This window comes from Lepus europaeus, chromosome 15 (genome assembly GCF_033115175.1).
Source record: "Lepus europaeus isolate LE1 chromosome 15, mLepTim1.pri, whole genome shotgun sequence".
Classification (NCBI taxonomy): domain Eukaryota; kingdom Metazoa; phylum Chordata; class Mammalia; order Lagomorpha; family Leporidae; genus Lepus; species Lepus europaeus.
The window spans coordinates 6,767,794-6,788,919 of record NC_084841.1 but is presented as its reverse complement, the minus strand read 5'-3'; positions in this window follow the sequence as shown (position 1 = coordinate 6,788,919).

The window sequence follows — 21,126 nt, the reverse complement described above, 5'->3', positions numbered from 1 at the left end:
TGAGGTCCTTTCTCTAAAGTTTTAGTTCAGCATTTAGCAAACAGACAACACAGACTCCTTTTTAAAAATGCATTCATTATTTTTTATATGTCTGAATTACAGACAGAGGGATAGAGAGGGAGAGCGGGAGATATCTTCAGTCTGCTGGTTTACTCGCCATATGGCCACAACAGCTAGGGCTGAGCCAGGCTGAAGCCAGGAGCCAGAGCCTCCTCCAGGTCTCCCACATGGGTACAGGGGCCCAAGCAATTGAGCCATCCTCTGCTGCTTTCCCAGGTGCATTAGCAGGGAGCTGGATCAGAAGTGGAGCAGCTGGGACTTGAACCGGGACCCATATGGGATGCCGATGTCGCAGGCGGTGGCTTTACCCACTACGCTACAACAGCCACCCCAGCACAGACTCTTTAGTGGCCATGGTTTTGTGTGGCTCCTCCTCTGCTCTCCTGGTAGCAGGCATAGCAAAAGGAGATGTTTCTCAAGGGGCCTGAAGATCCCCGCAGCTTTCTTGCTCTCTGCTTTGTGTGAGTTTGCAACTTCTTGATTTTCACCATGAAATAATACACATTTGCTGTGTGTGCCTGAAGAGGGAGAGGATGGGAGAGTGGCTGAGTTCCCTTCCAGCAACTGCAAACCTGGGTGCACGGCCTCCGATGTGGAGGGCTGCTCGGCGCTGACCAGCATCGGGGCGGCATTTCGGGGGCCTTCCCTCCATCCTGTGAGGTCTGTGGCTTCCATCACAGCCCGTTCTCTCCTGGTGCCCCAATCTGGTCCTCATCTTCTAGTGTCAAAGAGGCTGGCTGAACCGCTTTGATCAATGACGACCTACTTTCTACTCCTTCAGGGGAAGTTCCTTTGGAAGGCTTTAAGAGAGCTTAATTACATTGCCTTTTATCCGTTGGAAAATAAGTTAAATAGCGTTTCACTTATATCGCCCATGTGTTTGCCATTCTGCCGTGCCTCCACCGACATGCCGTGTGAGAGAGGGAGAAGTGGTGCATTAGCTGGTCTGTTTCGTGCAGAAATTTCAAAGCATCCAGACACATTGCAGAAATAAATGCTGAACAATGACAGTGTTTACGCTCAGTAATGAGATAACTTATTGCTAAATTAGCGAGGACTTTGCTTTTCCTGTTTTGCAAAGGAGGGAGCAAAGCCAGAGAAAACATGTTCTCCCCCAGGTCAAACAGTCTTTCTCTGACACAGCCCAGCAAAGAAAGAGGATTTTTCCATATTTTATCCTCTGCTTTAGTCCATGGAGCTGCTGAAATTTTGCAAGAAAAAAACTGGGTCACAGAGAAGTAAGTTAGCTCATTGTTGAGTGAATAAATGTGTCCAGGTTGCTGTTCATTCTACAGGGAAAAAGCAGCGAGACGGAGTAGTCTGCATTTGTAGACAAGAGCTTTCGTGGTCTCTCGTTTTGATCTGGAGTGTGGACTGGATCCCCTCCTTGCAGGCTGTAGAATATCTCCCTGGGACAGTGGCTCAGGAACAGCCAAGCAGATCATCCTGGAAACTGAAGCAACCTGTGTGTGACGTTCAGCATTCTCACTCTAGGTGTTCCAGTGAGGTTGGGAGAGCGTTCTTGCTGTGGGCTTCTGTTAAAGTGAGACAGAAATTAGCTAGCATTTTGTGCTAGGATTTGTTGGCCTCTTTTCCATATGTTAAGAAAGCACATAGATATCAATTATCAATCAATCTGTATTCTCATGGTGACATTGTTAAATGGCCAAAAATGACCAGCCAAATCCCGGTGTTTCTGAACTCTATCACAGGGAGAAGACATCTTCATTTTTTAACACCTGTTTTGTTAAAATATCACATACTTACCAAAAAATGGACTTTAGTATCCAGATCACTGAGTTTTTTGGATCATCTGATCACAGTCATAACCAACACCCAAATTAAAAATGATACTAGTACCCCAAAGAGTCCTCGCTATTTCTCTCCCTCTCCTTTTTTTTTTTTTTTTCAAACACAGAAAATAAGAGTGTATTGTCACTTAGGGGCTATGATTCAGTGAGGTGATACTTGTAACTATGTATCAAATGATCTGACATCCACATAACTTTTATTTTCTCTCTATATTAACCACTACAAATGAGAGAAAATACGTGATATTCTCCATTTTGGGTCTAGCTGTTTGACTTAGCATAATGATCTCTGGGGATGGCTCATCCAAGCCAAGACACAGAGCCATGCTGGATGAGTGTTTTGAGGAAGTTACTGTCAGTCATATTTGGGTTACAAAGAATGGTGTGGTGTCCATCTTGTGATCCAGGAGGTATGTGAACTTGCAAATCAGATTGGCTGAGGGGTAAGAAGGAGAAATCTTGAAAGAGTTGTTCTGAGTGGTTGTCAAGGAAAAGGAAAGTGAGGTTGACAATGAAATCCAAGTTAGAATTGGATGGCTCAGGGGTGAGCGGGATACACTAAAAGTTCTATAAATGCAGTGTGGAAGGTATAAAAATGATGAGAGGTCAGTGCAGTTCTCTCTCAAGCTTTCTTTGAAAGTCTTTGTGAGTCTATTTATAGCCTTTGTGCAAGATATATCTGTTAGGATGCAGATGAAGTTACCATGGCAGAGACCCAAACACAGCGACTTGGACGCAGTAGAGTTTTCTCTTTGCTCCAACAGTCAGGAGGGTGTAGTCCACAGTGCTCTGTCAATAGTAACATGGCTCTGCCGAGCTCACCTCATGGCTTCCACCCTGGATCCAAGATGGTCACTTCAGGACCCTCATCCTGGGGCGAGCAGAGAGGAAGTTCATGCCCAACCCTTTGTAGGGTCACGACCAGGGAGTGGTTTCTATATTAGTTTGCTAGTGTTGCTGTAGCAAAGTGCCACACACTCATGGCCTAGACAAGAAAAACCTATCATCCTGCAAGTATGGAAGCTGTGCGACCAAGGTCAAGATCCTGCAAGTGTGGAAGCTGTGCGACCAAGGTCAAGGTGTCAGCTGGGATGGTTCTTTGGAGGCAGCTGTAGAGGAGGCCCTGTTCCAAGGCTGTCTCCGTGGCTTGCAGGTTGCCATCTTCTTTGCATCTCCATGCTCTCTTCCTCCTGTGGGCCTATCAGGGTCCAAATCTCCGCTTTTGATAAGGACATCAACCGCGTTGTTTTAGGAGCCACCCCAATACTCTCCTTTTCACTGGACTGCCTCTGTGAGGGAGGACTGTGTTTCCTAATAAGTCCACATTGTGAGCTACTGGGGCTTAGAACTTCAACATATGAATGGGCGGGGAGCACACACTTCAGCCCCTAAGAGTCTCTCTTTGCAGCTCACATCCTGCAGCTAAAACTCAGTCCATGTTCATGCAGAAGTGCAAGGGAGGCTGAGAGATACAGCTTCTCTCTTGGCACCCATATATATGCCCAGCTGTAATGCGGGAGAGAGAAATGTACTGGGCAGCACCATCTCCACCACCCAGCGTTGTCTTCCCGGCTGCTCTCACTAACTCTGAGCTGTCTGCAGGTGGGGCTCTGCCTGTCCTGCCACCGCTCTTCCTGTAGCTACTGTGGTGACTGCTAACTGAGGGGTCCCTTAGGTTTTTGATGACCAGCTGACAGTAGCAAGAAGCCTTGGTGCCTTGATGGGAGATAACCTCACCTGCTCCGATCAGTTGTCAGTGAAGGCTCCTGCGCAGGTGAGTGGATGCTCACAGTTGTGATCCGGTTGTGCGGGGAGCAGACAGGAGTGCAGGGAAGGTCTTGCTGTCAGCATCTCTTCCGAAAACAGAACTTCTGGCCCCGCATGCTGGACAAGGCCGTCCGGGCAGCAGGACTTGGGGAAGAGCTGAACAGTGGTGCTTGGCTTCCTCCTCTCTCTACTGGCTCTGCTTAGTGCATTTCAGCCTCACTCAGGGCTCCAGCCGTGGTGTTAGAAACCCACTGGCTCCTGGTCTTTATCCTTGGCCTCTCTTACCCTTGTGCATGTGCGTCCAATCACCTCCTGGATTTCTCCATTCATTTGTGCTCTGGATTCTCTAAGCTGAATGCAAGTTCATCGCTGTGTCTGCCTTGCGACGCCTCTCCAACTTCTCCTCTCGTTTATCCATCTCGGCTGCAGCCTCCACATTCATTCACTCATTCACTTACTCATCCAGTGAGTATGTGTCAGATGGTTTCTATAGACCAGGCAGTGTTCCAGTTGCTGAGAATTTAGTATTTGTGGAAGTTATGGGTTAGGTGGGGCAGGGGATAATACAGTTAAATACCCATGGTGATCAGTGCTATCAAGGGTGCAGTCATAGAAATTAATAAGCAGATTTATTCAGATACAGTGGCATCAAAAGTCTCTTTGAAGAGATATGGGTGGGGGGACCACTAGGCAGCAGCAGTATCATGTGCAAAGGCCCTGTGGTGGAAGAGGTGTGTCGTGTCTGTAAATTCAAAGAGCGCCCCAGGTGCTGCTGTGCTGTCACATTGGCGTTTGGCTGGAGAGACAGGCAAGAACGAGTCACAGGGCCCTTAACCTTGGGTAGTTAACCTGAGATGTCAAGGGATAAGTAAGTGTGGCCATGAAGCCACTGCTGGATGCCTACACTGGGGGCGTCAGTCTGGAGTTATCAGAGTTTACATGCTGCAGCCATGGTGATGAGTATGACCACCCAGGTAGGGAAAGAAGGAAAAAGACAGGGTCTGGAGGGACTCCTCACTTAGGCTTATGTGAGGAGGAAGAACCAGCAAAACCCTCCAGTGAGATCAGAGGAAGAGCTTCCTGGCCATTGCCCTAGCCTGGGTCCCTCTCCCCATCAAGTTTAGGGGGCGGAAGATGCCCACCGTGACTGCAGCCTGCTCCCTGGGCTCGTGGAGCTTTCAAACATGTTCAGGAGAGTCAGTCTGTGCTGCTGTAATGAAATACGTTAGACTGGGTGGCTTATGAGCCAGAATCACTTATCTCCTGCAGGCTGGAGGCTGGCGAGATGGAGAGAAAGATGCCAGCAGATCCGGTGGCTGTTGAGGGCCACTTCCTGCTTCCTGGGCAGGGTCTTCTCTCTGCAGTGTCACTCAAGGCAGCCTGTGTGGGCCCACGGAATCCAATCGTCTCTCCAAGGCACCACTCCCAATACCAACATCCCAGAGGCCCCATCAAGTGATGTGGCCCAGAGCCTTGGGACAGAGCTGGGGACCTTACTGCTGGTTAGCAGATGGCCAGGCTGCTGGTCTGGGCAGAAGGGAGCTCTTTCTATTGAGGAGAGAGACCAGGGAAAGCATCCTCGAGCAGAGAGTGGAAACTCCCCCATGGAAGGAAGGCCTGGAAGCCGGCGGGCAGGGCTGCTCTCTCGGTCTCCTGGGCTCTCCAGCGATGCCCCTGGACATGGTTCTGTCTCTGTCCACTCCCCTAGTACCACCTGCTTGTGGCTCCTCTGCTTCCCAGGTGTCAGCTCCTGGCTTCCAGGGGTAACATCTGGAGCCATGGCTTCCTGCTTTTTATTCTCCCACCCGTTCTCTTGTGTGTCTTCATCTTAAACCCTTTACCCGCAATAGCCCCTGAGATCCACTTCCTTCTCACTAGTCATGGCCCATTAAACTCAGAGCAACTGAAGCTGTTTTTTTGGTTTTTTTTTTTTTCTTTTCTGTGGAGCACCGGGAGGCCCTAGAATTCCAGCCTTGCCAGGAAGTATAGGGAGACGTTTGTATTTCATCCTTCTTATGGTGCCCAAATGAGCAGAATGGAACACAGCACAGCTAGGTTTCGCGCTGTCTAAACTTTCCTTTCCTGCCCGGGAGACTCAGTCAGGAGAGCAGGTCATGTTCAGCAAAGGGAATGTGCCAGGTGGTAATGGAGGTCGTGTAATATCTCACTCACATCTGGATTCGGCAGATGGAGACATCCGTGACCTTGTCCAGGGCGACTTCGTTGGCTAGTGAGGAAGAAGACTGTGTGAGGTCCATTGAAAAGGAAGTGGAGCGTACCTTCCTCTGTACATGAGCTGGAAGTGAGCTTGCCTGGCCCCCAGAGACCAAGGCAAAGTCGAGGCCCTGGACTACACACATTCCACACTCCTGAGAATCAGAATAAAACTAAAAGGCTAAGTGACAAAGAATGAAAATGTGAGGGCAGACATTGTGGTGCAGCGGGTTAACCTGCTTTGGATGCCAGCACCCCACGTCAGCGTATGGGTCCTGGCCCCTCTGCTTCTGATCCAGTTCCATGCTAATGTACCTGGGGAGGTAGTGAGTGGATGAAGGCCCAAGTGCTTGTGTCCCTGCCACTCCTGTGGGAATCTTGGACGGAGTCCTGGGCTCCTGGCATTGGCCTGATGCAACTCTGGCTGTTGTGGGATTTTGGGGAATGAACCAGTGGATGGAAAATCAGTCAATCAATTAATATCTCTCTCTCTCCTTCCCCCTCCCCCTCCCTCTCTCCCTCTCTCCCTGCCCCCCCCCCCCCCCACTGCTCTGCCTTTCAAATAAAGTGGTACATTAAGCCTGGGATTATAAAGTGAACTGGAATTATGTTATTGCAAAAATTAAAGGAAAAAAGGAAGGAAGGAGGGAGAAGGAGGGGGAGGAGGGGATTTGGGAAGTATAGATATCTTCTTAGAATGTCTCTATGAAATACATGAAGTCTGTTCTGTTTATATTAATAAAAATTTGAAAATAATTGAAGTATGGAGGGGAGAGTTTCCAGGCAAAGTTTTTGGTCACAAACCAGCCTGACCATCCAGGAACTTTAGGTGTTCACCATGGGCACATCAGATAGTTGGAGTCGTTCAAGACTAAGGCATGCTTTTCAGATTTATCCTTTTTTCTTGAGATAAGTACAGATTCCCATGCAGCTCTGAGAAGGAGTGTAGAAGGATCCCCTGTAAGAAAGACAGTCTTGATAATAATTGAAGGTAAAGGGAGAGAGGGGACAGGGTTGAGAGTGTGACAGAGCTGGTGAGTTTTATTGGCTCAAGGGTTCCAAGGTGAACATGGAGACAAATGGCGAGGGTCTGGCTTAGTCTTGGCAGACTGCTGTAATAAAACAGCATAGACCGGTTGGCCTAACAATAGGCATTTGCTTCTCAGACTTCTGAAGACCTGCCAGCAAGATTAGGATCTGGTGATGGCCCTCTGCCTTTGTCCTGCGTGGCCTGACGTTTCCCTCAGGGACACTAATGCCATCATGGAGGCTCATCTGAACCTAATTTCCTCCCCAAAGCACTTCCTGCTGATACCCTCACATTGCCAGCTGGAGTTCCGCCATATGAATTTTGGGGAAACACCAAGGTTCAATACCATTTCCATACTTTGCCCCCCAATTTTAAATCTTCCCCACTTATAAAATGCATCAGTCCCATCCTAACAGCCTAAAAGTCTTCACTTGATCCAGAATCCACTCTGAAGTTCAAACTCCAAAGTCAAAGAGAAATTTCACCTGAGTCAGATGAGGGTGAAACTTGAGGTGTGATTCATCTGGAGACAAAACTCTTCTCCAGTTGTGAATCTGTGACGCCAGACAGATTATTTGGTACCAAAATACAGCAGTGGCCCAGGTCTGGGATACACATTTTCATTCCAAAAGGGAGAAGTAGGACAGAAGAAGCAGTGATGGGCCAAAACAGCGATTCCACTGGGCATTACGACTGTAGAATAATCCCCTGATCCAGTGCTCTGCCGTCCAGGACCACTGTGCGTCCATGGCTTGGCAGTGTGACCCTGCTCTGCCCCACTCCCAGCCTCTCTGCAGCGGCCCCACCCCTGGGGCTGGGGGCAGTGGCAGCCCTGGTGTTGTCTGAATCCCTTTTCACATCATTCTCCCCTTTTCCTGAGAGTTGACACGTTTGCAGGTTTCCTTCATTCTCCCAATTCTGCGTTTCCTTTGGTCCCAGCCAGCAGCAGTTTTTGCCAGTATAATCCCATCTCTGCTTCTGGCCCCTACTGAGATGGCTGATTGGCTCTGTGGTTTACGCTATGTAATTCTCTTTATGAAATGATCACTCAGCCACATGTTCAATGTTGTCGTTCAGACTCACCCTCCCTCCCACGCCCTCCGTTTTCTCTTCCTCCTCTCCTTTCCCCTCTCCCCAGGATGTATTTATTTGAAAGGCAAAGTTGCAGAGAGAGACAGAAAGAGAGAGAGAGGTCTTCCATCTGCCGGTACACTCCCTAAATGCCCAAAACAGCCTGAGTGGGGTTGATTGGAAGCCAGGAGCCAGGAGCTTCTTTGGGGTCTCCCACCTGGTGCAGGGGCCCAAGCACTTGGGTCATCTTCCACTGATTTTCCAGGCACATTATAAGGGAGCTGAGTTGGAAGTGGAGCAGCTAGGACTTGAACCAGTGCCTATATAGTATTCTGGCACCACAGGCGGCCGTTCTACCAGCTACACCACAGCACCAGCCTCTTTCTCTCTCAGTGTGAGTAGGCCAAGAATTTTCTACTTTTTACTCATTGAATAGTGTCATTAGTTGTGCCTTAAACCCGTGATTATAGTGTGGATTGAAATTATGTTTTTGCAAAAATTAGAGAAAAAAAAAGGAAGGAAGGAGGGGGATTGAAGGAAGGAAAAAGGGAGGAGGGAAATGTGGTTGTACCTATGAAATACGTGAAATCTGTTCTCTATATATTAACAAACATTTCAAAAAAGTATTTTCCAGGTCTTTAAGTTCTGTTTTCTGTTTGCCTAACAATCCTTCTTCAATAGATTTATCTCTACGGACATTAATCTCTACAGACAAGTAGTTAACGAAGAGCCAAGCTGACCTTTCAACCCATTGCTTAGAAGTCTTGTCAGCTAAATATCCGATTTCGTTGCTCACAAGTTCTACCTTCCACAAAACACTAGAATCAGAACACAAGTTAGTCTAGTTCTCTGCTGCTTAACATAGGTCTTGGCTTTCCTCCATGTCCTGTATCATGTCCCTTATTTCTGTCTGGGATGTCAGCAGAGAGGGCTTTGTCGTCCATGTGTCTACCAAGGTTCTGCTGAGGATTTTTTATGCACTAAGAAGATAGATGCTTTCTCTTTTCTTCCAAGCCCTCATTAGGATCACCTTTAGCATCCCCTGCACAACAATCTTGGATTTTTCTAGCATGGACCTCAAAATTCTTCCATCTTCTACCCATTACCAGTTCCAGAGCTACTTCTGTGTTTTTAGGGTTTCTTTTGGCATCATCTCACTTCTTGGTACCAACTTATGTCTTAATTATCTAAGCTTTCTATACTCATAGACTGGCTGACTTAGGCAATAGACATTTATTTCTCAGATACCTGGGGTTCTAAAGTCAGATTGTCAGCATGGCTGGGTTCTGGTGAGGCCTTTCTTCCTGGTCTTCTTGCTGTATCCATGCATGGTAAAGGATGGTCTGGTGTCTCTTATTGTAAAGACACGAATCCCATCATGGACATTTCTGCCTTAATGACCTCATCTACACATAACTTCCAAAGTTCCACCTCCTGATACTGTTGCTCCACCCCTACAGCTATTGCCGAGTGGGGACTGGGTAACAGTACTGGGGGTCTGTCCTGTGCATCATAGGACTTTGAGTGGCATCCCTGGCCTCTGCCCTCCAGATGCCAGTAGCATCCCCAGCTGTAACAAAAGGAAAATCTTCAGCCATTGCCAGCTGTTGTCTTCTCAGAATTGTAAGGTTTGGGGGACAAAAATCTGCCCTGGTTCTGAACCTCTGGTCGATGCTGGGAATATGAGGGCCCAGAGAGGTCTAAGTGTGAGAATGAATTTGATCTCGCCCTTGCTAGCTTTTCCTATGTTGCAAATCTCATCTGCTGCTCATATGGGTCAACATCTATTCAGAAATGCTAGTTGGCTTTTTTTTTTATAATAAAATAATCTCAAAAAACATTTCCGCTGGAATACCGTGTCAGGAAGTTTATGCCATTGAGAGGGAAGCATGCTTGAGAGCAAACATCTGTTAGCTTGTTGGAAGCCATGACGGTCCTCAGCACTTAGCACTTACCGCTTGGCAGAATCAAGTCTTCAGTGTCTTTAAGTTTAGCAAAATATGCCAGAAGATGTTACTTTCTCTTCTTCTTCTTGACTTGCGTGCTTAATTGGGAGAATTACGCTCCCTAATTTAGCAATACAGTGACAGTTGCAAATGATTTCAGAGGATCAGTGGAACAACATTGTGGGAAAAGACACAGCTGGACAGTTTTAGTAGGAGAAATAATCAGACATTTGTGGACGGCTGTGTCTCTCAGGCTGCTGTTATGACACAGCATGCTCTGTCACAAATATTGGCCACCAGCTGGAAAATGGGGAGGGGGTGATTCCTTCGATTTTGGCTTTCTCAGCTCATCTCCCTGATCGAAGGCAGCCTGGCTACCTTCTTTCTAAGGGAATCCTCCTCGGTAGATAAGTGGAGGTTTGGGGTCATCACTGATACTTGGTTTTAATTCATCGTCACTCTGTGTGAGATGGGTGGGGCATTCGTGAGTGGCAAAGTGACTGTATTTTAGGAAACGCTTGTTTTGTTCTTGCTGGTGTGGTACAGGGTGAGGTCAATGCCTGCTGCCCACACAGTGATACACAGTGAACCAGAGACAGACTTGAGAGGCACAGGGAGGGTGTGAAGGCGCTAGGCTCTGGGTTCACACTGGGGGCTCCAGCTGTCGTACAGAATGGATAAAGTGGCACCATGGCCAGCCTTGGGAGGAGAGGGTGGATTTCCTTGGGTGTGTGTGTACCTGCCTGAGAGGAAGGAGGTAAAATGGCATGCCTTGCTCTAACCCTTCGCGGGATCTGCATGGCCAATGGCAGACAGCCTCTGTGACTCGGATGATGGAAGGTGGCCCCCTTTTGGCTGCTGGAGGCTGGGTTAGGGAGAGCGCTGGCTTCAGCTGTCACATGTCCTGAGCCTTACTTTTATTGGAGCCAAGCGCAGTTTAATTGCTGTAAGGACCTGATGCAGGCGTTTGAGTTGAGTTGTAGTCTTCTGCTCTTCCCACTGTAATGGAGGAGTCAGTTGACCAGAGGTCACAGCTTGACAGTGAGCACCACCTCAGGGCTACGATCACCGTAGGGGGGATTACTGAGGTCAGGAGAGAACCAGCGTGTTGCCTTAGTAATGTGGTTGATTATGGGTAGAATCCAGGCTAGGACATAGATAAAATTTTTTCCAATTAAGTCTTCTTCCTATAACATTTCTTATCAAATTTCAGGAAAAAAAAAATCCTTCTAAGTCCAGAGATTTTTTTTTCCAAGTCCAGGAGATTTATTGAGGTATAATTTGCATATCATAAATTCACCTCTGTGAGTATACACTTTGATGAATTTTTATTAAATTTAGTGTTGTGCGGTTATCACTGTAGTCCACATGTGGAGCTTCCTGCCACTCCCACAAGGTCCCTTGTGCCTGTTTGCTGTCAGCCTCCATTTCAACCCTAGGAAGTCCCCCCCAGCTTTAGGCCACCATGGGCTGCTCTTCCTAGATGATATGCCTTTTCTAGAGAAGACATTTCATGTTAATGGAACCATACAACACGTGGTATTTCCTCTCCTCTTTCACTTAGCACGTTTTGGAGGTTTATACATGTTGTTGCATGTATCAGTAGCTTATTCTTTTTTTATTATCCAGTAACGTTCCATTGTGTAATATACACCTTTGATTATCTGTTCACCAGCTGATGGGCATGTGGATTGTTTCCTCTTTGTTGCCATTGTGAATAAGCCACATGAAAATTTGCATGCATATCCTTATGTCAGTAGATTTTTTAAAGATTTATTTATTTATTTGAAAGAGGTACAGAGAGAGAGGGAGAGGCAAGGGCAGAGAGATCTTCCATCTGCTGGTTCACTCCTCAAATGGCTGCAACAGCTAGAGCTGGGCCGATCTGAAGCCAGGAGCCAGGAGCTTCTTCTGGGTCTCTCATGTGGATGCAGGGGCCAAAGCACTTGGGCCATCTTCTGCTGCTTTCCCAGGCACATTAGCATGGAACTGGATCAGAAGTGGAGCAGCCAGGGCTCGAACTGGTGCCCATATGGGATGCCGGCTCCAAAGACTTTACTCACTGTGCCACAATGCTAGCCCCTATATCAGTAGATTTTTAAAAAGTGAATTTTCAACATGTTCCCAATTTATTATTTGAGTTCAAAAGTAAGCTAAAAACAGCACCCTACAGCAGAGAGGTGGGTTGCAAAATGATTGGCAGCATGATTGACATCAATGGTATCATAGTCAGCAAACTTTATCAGGCACTAATTATTCTTAATACTTGAGATGGGTAGGAGGTGATTTTAATTCTAGACTAGAACTTTTTGCGATTAATTCACACTCTCTGCTGTCTGCCTCCAAAAAGAAGATGCATTTTTCATTTTCAGCAACAGTGGGGAAATGTCTCAGAGAAGGTGATAAGTGTGTGAGCTATGGCTGCCTGATCTTCAGAATGCCCTGAGAAAGGCATTAGCCTATTGACATTGACCTTGGACCCTTTGTGTGGGGGTGGGGGTGCGGGGAGGTGGGTTTCCTGTGCATTGCAGAGGTATCAGCAGCATCGCTGGCTGCTGCCCACTAGCGGCCAACAGCAATTCTTCCAGCTGTGACACCCTGATATCTCCAAACATTGTCAGTGTCCAGGAGTCTGGGGAGCAAGATCGTCTTGGTTGGAAGAACTGGGTTGGGGACAGCTGTGAACTCCCCTGCCCTTCACCCTGCTCTATGTAGAGGAGCTGAGGATTGGTCAGCCAGAAAAGCCCTGCCCAGGGCCAGGAGAATCCCAGGAGGCAGCCAGAAAAGCCCCACCCAGGGCCAGGAGAATCCCAGGAGGCAACGGAAGAGCGGCCTACGTTCTCTGGATCCAGGTAGCCTAGAATAATGTGGCAATAATTCCCAAGGGCTGCAGTGACATCACCTTCACTGAGAGATGGGTGTTCAGCCTGGTGGTTAAGTGCCTGCCTGTCCCACGTCAGGTACCGGGGTTCGGTACCCTGCTCTGTCTCCGGAACGCAGCTTCCTGCTACCGCACATTCTGCTACGCAGCAGGGATAGCTCAAGTAGTGGGGTCCCTGCCCCCAACATGGGAGGCCTGGATCGAGTTCCTCCTGCCTGGAGCTAGCTTATCCCAGTCCTGGCCCTTGTGGACATTTGGGGGGAATGAATGGAGTTCTCTCTGTCTCAGCCTCTCAAATATTTTAAAAATTACAATAAACAAATAACATGCAGTGCCTGCCAACTAAATCAGAGAAGTCCTGTGAAGGGAAATGTGTTTGTGCTGCTAGGAGGTTGTTTCAGAAAACAAGTGGCTGGAAACACGACAGTCGGAAGGCGGAAAACCCTTTCATTTAACTCCGACTTAACGTGGAGTGCTGAATGAGTCAAAAACAGCTCCCCAGCAGCTGGCCACGTCAGCTGCTCAGCAAGGAAGTGGAGGGATTTGTCTGTACCAGATGGACAACTTGCTCTTTTGCGGAAAAGAACAATTCTCCACCCCTCTGCCCAACTGAAGTTCCTGCGTGCTTTCTAACTGACATGTCTGAAAGATTCCTGGGCAACTCTCTTGTGGCACTGGCTCAGCAGAGGGCCCCACATGCTTTCCAAGACAGGGAAACTCAGGGCTCTTTGTTGGCAGGGCAACCAAAGATTCCAATTGGCCAGAATGGAGAGATTTCCCAAGACACAGGACTTGCAATGCTGAAACCGGATGGTTGGTCTCCTGATGCGGGAGAGCCAGTTGCATTGTGATATCCCACCTTAAAGAGTGACCTCCCTGTCCCTACCACTCAAAGCTGCAGGTTCTTCTCTGGGACACTGGGTGGGGTGACAGGGTCCTGGCCTCCCTGCTGGGGCAGGTTCATGATGCACAGGAGGGCAGGCATGAGCAGAGGGTCCACAGGGGTTGGCCACAGTGGAGAGCTACACACTCATCAGCAATCATCTGTGTATCTCCTGCACGGTATCAACCCAGAGAAAGTGCTCCCCTGTATTTTAATCTTTATCTTATAATCTAAAGCACCTTTCGCATCTGTCAGTGTGTCTGGCGAGCCACATCACTGACTCCTTGATTGGACAAAGTCAACTGATGTTGACTCTTCAAGAGTAATCCCGAGGTCACATAACCATCGGCACTGGCACTGACTTATCCACCTGCTAGAGGTGAGAAGTCAGCAGGTTTGGGTGGTGGGAGGGGCTGTGGAGCACCTGGAAGGCTGATCTTAGCTTTTCTGACTGTGAGACCCTTGGAGGAAAAGGATCCTCTCTCTATAAAGTGACCGTTGCTACACCTTCTCCACAGTTAGCACACAGATTCAAAGACTCCTGCTCACACTCATCCATGGTCTTCCGGATATAGGGATCAGGACACACATCTTGAACTGGAGCTCTCAAAAGCACAATGAGGAGCAGGAGTGGAGGAACTGGGGAAAAGGATCTGAGCCTGTACTCAGGATCGTGGGTCCTTCTCTGCCTGGGATGGGTCCTCCCTGGGCTGAGCGTGACCAAGGAAGAGAGGCCATGCCTGTGTCCCAGGGCAGCTGGGTCTTCTGAGCCCTGGATGCTTCTGAAATCCTCCAGGGTTTCTTGCCTTCCAGACTTCGTTACTTTAAAAAAAATTATTTAGTTATGTGAAAGGCAGAGTTACAAAGAGAGAGAGAGAGAGAGAGAGAGAGAGAGAGAGAGAGAGAAAGGAGCTGGAGCTGCGCTGATCCAAAGCCAGGAGCCAGGAGATTCTTCCTGGTCTCCCACGTGGGTGCAGGGGCCCAAGCACTTGGGCCATCTTCCACTGCTTTCCCAGGCCATAGCAGAGAGCTGGATCAGAAGTGGAGCAGCCAGGACTCAAACTGATGCCCATATGGGATGCTGGCACCACAGGGGGCGGCTTTACCGGCTACGCCACAGTGCAGGCCCCTAGACTTGGTTACTTTTTATCTCCTGGAGAAAATAACAGGACAATTAAGACTTGATGTTAGGGAGCTGGGAAGGGGACCCAGGTATGTCGGGCCCCTGTTGTGTGCCAGGTCCAGGGCTGGGTCTTCTCACGTTAAAGAGCTTCTAGTTTTGGAAGCTGCTGTTTTTCTCTGCAGGCCTAAGGGAGAAAAAAATCTCCTGGAAACAAAGTAGCCTCAGCTGTCAATTCCAAGGACACTTCGCAATGATGTTGGAAAAGTGCACCTGCCTTCAGGTTTCTAGGACACAGAGAACAGCCAAAATGTAGATTGCCTCTGGTTACTGTGTAGAAAACTCTGATTAGACAAGCCAGGGAACATGCTTTAAAAACCAAGGTGCTAAAATGATCGTTGTTATGTTCTTACTACTGAGTGTAAGCTGAATGGTTACAATAGAAAAGATCATATTCAGTGCAGCAGGGGCTCTGACACCAGCTGAAATATTGTGGCCATCCTCCGCCCCTTCTTAACATGGTTAATGAAGAAAGCAAAAGAATCCTACTGATATTTCGAAGAGAAAACTGTGACACCTTCCTGAGTTCGTTTGAGGTATATCATGGTTAAGGTTCTATCTGAACATCCTAGGAAGGGTTTTGACTCAGAAAAGACTGTAATAGCATCTCCTCTGCCAAGGGTATCATCCAGTACCCCAGTCGACCCCCCCAGACTCTGACTGCCAATGGTTCCAAAGCTGATGCAGCTCTATTTGTTCTTCCTATGCTTGCGTAACTGTGATAACGTTTATTTTATGAATTAGATGCAGTAACGGATTAACAGTAACTGTTAATAACACAGAAGACTTTTAAAGCTGCAGTGTAACGTAGCTTCTCTCTCAGAATGCCTTCTTTACTCGCTTCTGCCCTTTCCTTACTAAGTTGGGAGCGTTTACCTTTTCGTCTGCAGAGCGTGCTTCACAGCTTCCCTCGGGCATACCCAGATCCCCAGCGCCACTCCCGTGCTCTGGTGCCGTCCTTCGTGAAGCCAGGGCTACGTGAACACACGTACAGCAGCCCCGTAGCAGGCAGTCTGGGAGGGGAGCCCACGGCTCAGTGGTTCACAGGTGTTAACAGGTGAGCAGCCTGTGTGGTGTGGATACGCTGGGCAAAGGGACGCTTCCCTTCCAGGGAAGAAGGGCACAGGACAGCACGGAATGTCATGTGCCACTCAGGGTGGTGCTTCATTCCAAACTTAAGGGACATTTGTTTCTGGAATTTTTCATGTAATATTTTTGGATTGTAGCTGACCTGCAGTTAACTAAAATCACAGGTGAGAGACAACTACAATAAGTTTTGTTTAAGTCAAGGTTCAGTTTTTAAAGTTGAAAATTTACTTGTAGGCTGCTAAGATAAAACATATTACATGAATGTATTCAGTAATTTTAGTATAAAAATAAGGATAGGCACTGGAACTTATTTATTAATATTGATTGAATCATAGAATCATAAATTGACTGTAAGAGATTTACCTAAACAATCAACCAAACTTGTACACTTAATTAAACTCCCTAAAGTATTTAAAAAGTATTTTCAAAATTTAATATATCTGAAATAGACATATATATATATATATATGTATACACACATACACACACACACACACATCTGAGAGGCAGACTTATAAACCCAATGTGAAAATTTCTCCTAAACAGTTCTCTAGCTCATATAAATATAATAAACAGATAAAACTGGTTCTCTTACACACAGTTTATAAGCTTAAGCTCTCTTATTCCTTTGAAACTAAGTCTACAAGTTTAGAATCAGCTAAAAATTCTAATCAAAGCCCAAGGCCAGGGCATAGTGGGTCCAGCTGCTTCCTGCAATGCTGGCATCCTATACGGGTGCCGGTTCATGTCCCAGCTGCTGCACTTCTGGTCCAGCTCCTTGCTACTGGCCTGGGAAAGGCAGTGAAAGATGGCCCAATTGCTTGGGCCCTTGCCACCCATGTGGGAGACCCAGATGAAAACCCTGGCACTTAGCTTTGGCATGGCCCAGCTTTAGCTGTTGTGGCCATCTGGGGAGTCACCAGTGGATGGAAGATTTCTCCCTCTCTGTCTCTCTGTAACTATGACTTTCAAATAAATAAATTAACTTAAAGAAACAAGCAGGGCCAATATGGCACATGCTCTAATATGCTGAAATCCCACAGGTGTTGGACATGACTTAAATGACATGGAAATTGTGTGCATGTTTTTAAAATAATGGGGGCACAGGCATGCCTAAACTCAGCACAGAAGTATTAACGCTGTGGGGGAGGCCTGCTTCATTAACTCTGAAATATTTCTCCCCTTCCTGATTACAAAGTTGCTTCATCATCCAGGAAGAGCCGAGGTCTACCTGAGCTCCAGCTCTGGAATGTGGCTCGAGGTCGGCAGTGTGGCCCGAGTCTGAGCCGGGACACAGGCTCTGGGACCATCTCTGGAACTGGCTGCTCACAGGGTGACAGGGCCCCTCGGGGCCTCGGTTTCCATGCTTCCCTGTGGCTTTGCTGTAGCCTTACTCACTGGTTATGACAGACACCCAGTCATTCACAACTCCTAATTGTCTCACTGGAACCAATGAATCCTTTCAGGATTGCTTCCATTGGTCTCTTCCGGAGCTACACCATGCCTCCAGGGCCACAGGCTCACCACCTCTAGATCGCAGGCCTCAGGTCATCCTCAGGCCCAAGGCTGTAGGCGATCACCTGTGGACAGCAGGCCTGGGGACATCCTTGGCTGAGCCTGCAGCCGAGCCCCTGACCCTGGCGTCACGTCAGGTGCATGGATGTATTTTACTGGATCTTCCAAGGACTGCTCTATATTACACTCTCACAAACTGATACTCTGCTTCCCTCTCTCTGCTTAACGTTTTCCCTCTTGCTGTGTTTGATTTCCTTTGAAATGATCAAGGTTTGGTTTTTACTTTGTTACTTGCATAGAAAGAACTACCCTTAACAATGAGTTATTTTGAAAAGAAAAATCCCCTAACACGAGAGTTTTATTTCCTTTCATCTTCAGTACTCTCTATGCACTCCTAATTTCTAGAATGTTCTACAACCCAATCCAGTCTTTTTTCATCCTATTATGTCCCACGCCCTTAAAAAAAAAAAAAAAAACTCACATGGGAGAAAAATGCCTAGTTCATTTTGAGTGACTCTTCTTCCTTATCAAGATTGTGGTGTTCTTGGTGTGTTAGAAGTGGTTTCCTGAGGTGTAGTCTCATTGGCTTTCGCCCTCTGTTTGTAGACAGCCCCAAGAGAAGTCTATTTCACGAGGGGACTTTCTAGAAATGTGTGTCTTTTACTCAATGAAATGATCTAGTAGCGCAATGACAAGATCTGGGCTTGTAATTGTGTGGTCATCTCCACCCCCAAGGGCATAGGCTAGGGTCTGTGGGGAAATGAGCATTTTGGCCAGCCTCGCACCAATTTAAGGATGGAACGCAGAACTGGGTGGAGGAAGAAAGATCGTAGAGGCCTTGGTCTCCTCCCCCCCACCCCCCACCATGGAGTCCTATTTTTTGTCTCCCAGAGTAGATGTCAAGATTCATGTAGAATTCTTTTCTCTCTGCACACACCACTCTCCCTGGGAGATTAATGATGCTGCCGTGTCTCCTCGTAAGCTGTCAAGCAGGAGTAGTCATTTGGGAACTTCCCAGAGAGGTAGCATTGACACCTGAGCAAAGAAATATAGGACTGCCAGCATCCACATTCACTTTTGAATTTTATATCCTTCTGGGATGAAAGGCCTGTTGTCAGTAGCTACAGTGCAAGTGATATTTTCACTTCAGACGTCTGGTTGACTGTCGCCAGTGCTGTAACCCGGTTCAAGATGGGTTAGACGCCTCAAAGTTAAAACACAGAAGGAGAGTGTACTTCCTCCTGTAACTATGCCATCAGTCCTGGTTACTGGGTGGAACAGATGGGTTCCCTGTGTATCTATGACCCCTGGCAACCCACGGCAGAGAGTCACCATGCTACAGTATTGCTACCTATGAGTATGAATGTATACTACACACTTTACATATATGTTGTATCTATCCACAAATATATACCAAATGTATCTATCCACATATATATGTATGTACATATGTACACATATTTGAAACTCTGAAAATATACTGCTTTAATTATCTATAAAAGCAAGTGTTATTTATATATGCATGTATATTACAAAAAATACCGAGATGAAATCAGAAATAAAGATAATAACACTCAAAGAGTCAAATATTCTTCCAAATATTCTTCCACTCAGTGATGATATTTTTACTGCTTATTTTCTGATGTAATCTTGGTATTTCCTTAACTAGAACCACATGATGCTACGGTAAGATGGAAACAGACTGGAAGTAGAAGACAAACCAAATTGAGAATATATGTGTGTGTGTGTGTGTGTATATATATATATATACTCTCAGAAAATTTCAGTGTGGAGAAAAAAATCTATTATCTCACCAAGAAAAGCTAAAACCTAGTTGTACATGAAAAATATTCAGTGGAATCTAAATATAGGAAGCCCCAGTGCCTCAAGAAACACAGTGTGAAAACTCAGGAGTTTAGCTCCTCAGCTTAGATTCAAATGTTAAGAAGGGAGGAGGAGATCTCTTTGTACTCATAGGTAGTCACTCTGTAGAGAGCTGAACTAGAACATGGATCTGACAGTTATAGAGATTAGCACCCCTCGTGTCTGTATAGTACTGTTGTGCTCTGCTAGCGACTGGTTCCAGGGAACTCCGGCAGGAATTTAATCCTTAAACTGAAAGGGATGACAGTGGGGCGGGGGATTAATCTGACCTTGGTGCTCACTGGTGGGGTTTTTGGAAGGGGTGGAGCCCAGTGGTTGACTCCTGGTGGCTGTATGAGGCATGGAGCACACAGAGACCAAGTCATTCTCACCACAGTGTGAAGTAGCCCAGGGCCCCTCGCCAAGGCCTGAGTCCTGCTGCTTGGATTTTGAGCCTCCAGACCTCGGAGCCAAAGTGAACTTCTTTTGTTGATCAGGTAGCTTGCTTTGGGCATTTTGTTGCAGTAATGAAGTGCTGGCTAACAGGAACAGCTACATAAGCTACATTCCCTGGAAGCATTTTTGAAACAGTGTGACAGCTGGCTGATAGTATATTTAATCCCATCAAACAGGAGAGCACCGAGGCTCAGGGAATGTAGATTGGAATTCAGTGGTAAAGAGTAGAGGAGATTGGCTTCAACTCCAGGTCTTTGGGCTGCAAGCTTGTGCAGCCCCCTCCCCCACTCCTCCCATTGGGTGCACACTGCATCTTTACACACGGGTTTGCAGTTAAGTCAAATCTGGAGTTCCCCTTACGCTACTTGAGTCTTAACTGTGGCAACTCTAGCCCTTTTCCTGTGCCCTAACTCAGGTGGTGTTTCCACAGTGACTCTGGGAGTGAAGTAGAGTTATCTGCTCCCGGGAGCACTTTGACAGCTTTGTTCCCGGGCCACAAAGAGCTCACAAGCAGACCTTGCATCCCCTTCTGCATGGCCCCCCTGCATGAGAAGACCCCCACCCAAGCCACACAGCTGTCAGCTTGTTGTGGGGCACACAGATTAAAAACACAGCGAGACTTCTGAGGTCAAATTAGGAGTCTTTATAACCAGCTGGCGACCACCTTCTCACAGAGCAAGCAGAAAGTAGGCATACAGAAGCAAGAAGCAGTTAGCCAATCAGCCAGTTTCTTTTAAACTTTATTTCTTTGAAAAATGTAACGGTTCAATTCCTCCCACTTGGGGTCAGGCATGGTATCACTGACCTTGGCACCACCTGTGTTATCCTGTGGCTGCAGCCAGGAAAAGACAGGAGGAACTATAGTCTAGTGGCCTTGGCCATTATCAAGCAAATAGAAGTACAGAAGCCAGAAATGGGCCAGTTACAAATCATCATTTATTTTTATGAAGAACCGGTCCTGCTTTTAAAACAACCAAGCAAAAATAACCTATAGTCTATAACCACCCTGGTGTGCTATCCCTTGTAGACAACTTAAACTTTTGAGTCACCTGTCACAGCTGTTTGTAAGCACTCAGCTGATTCATACCACGTGACCCTCAGAGGACAGGGCCCAGACAGAGCACTTTTCAAAAAAGCTAGTGCAGGTGATTCTGTGGTCCAGCCAGGGTAGAGATGTTCCACCTGCCCCGTCCTCATGCATGGCCTGCTCTGATGCTCTGTCCACTTAGCACCTATGCCCAGTGCTATGCTTGGCTCTGGGTTTTCCCATGAGAGTTCCTGTGCTGGAAGCTTGGTCCCCAGGGTTGTGATGTGGAAGGTGCTGGAACCTTTAAGAGAGGGAGTCAGTGGGAGGTGACTG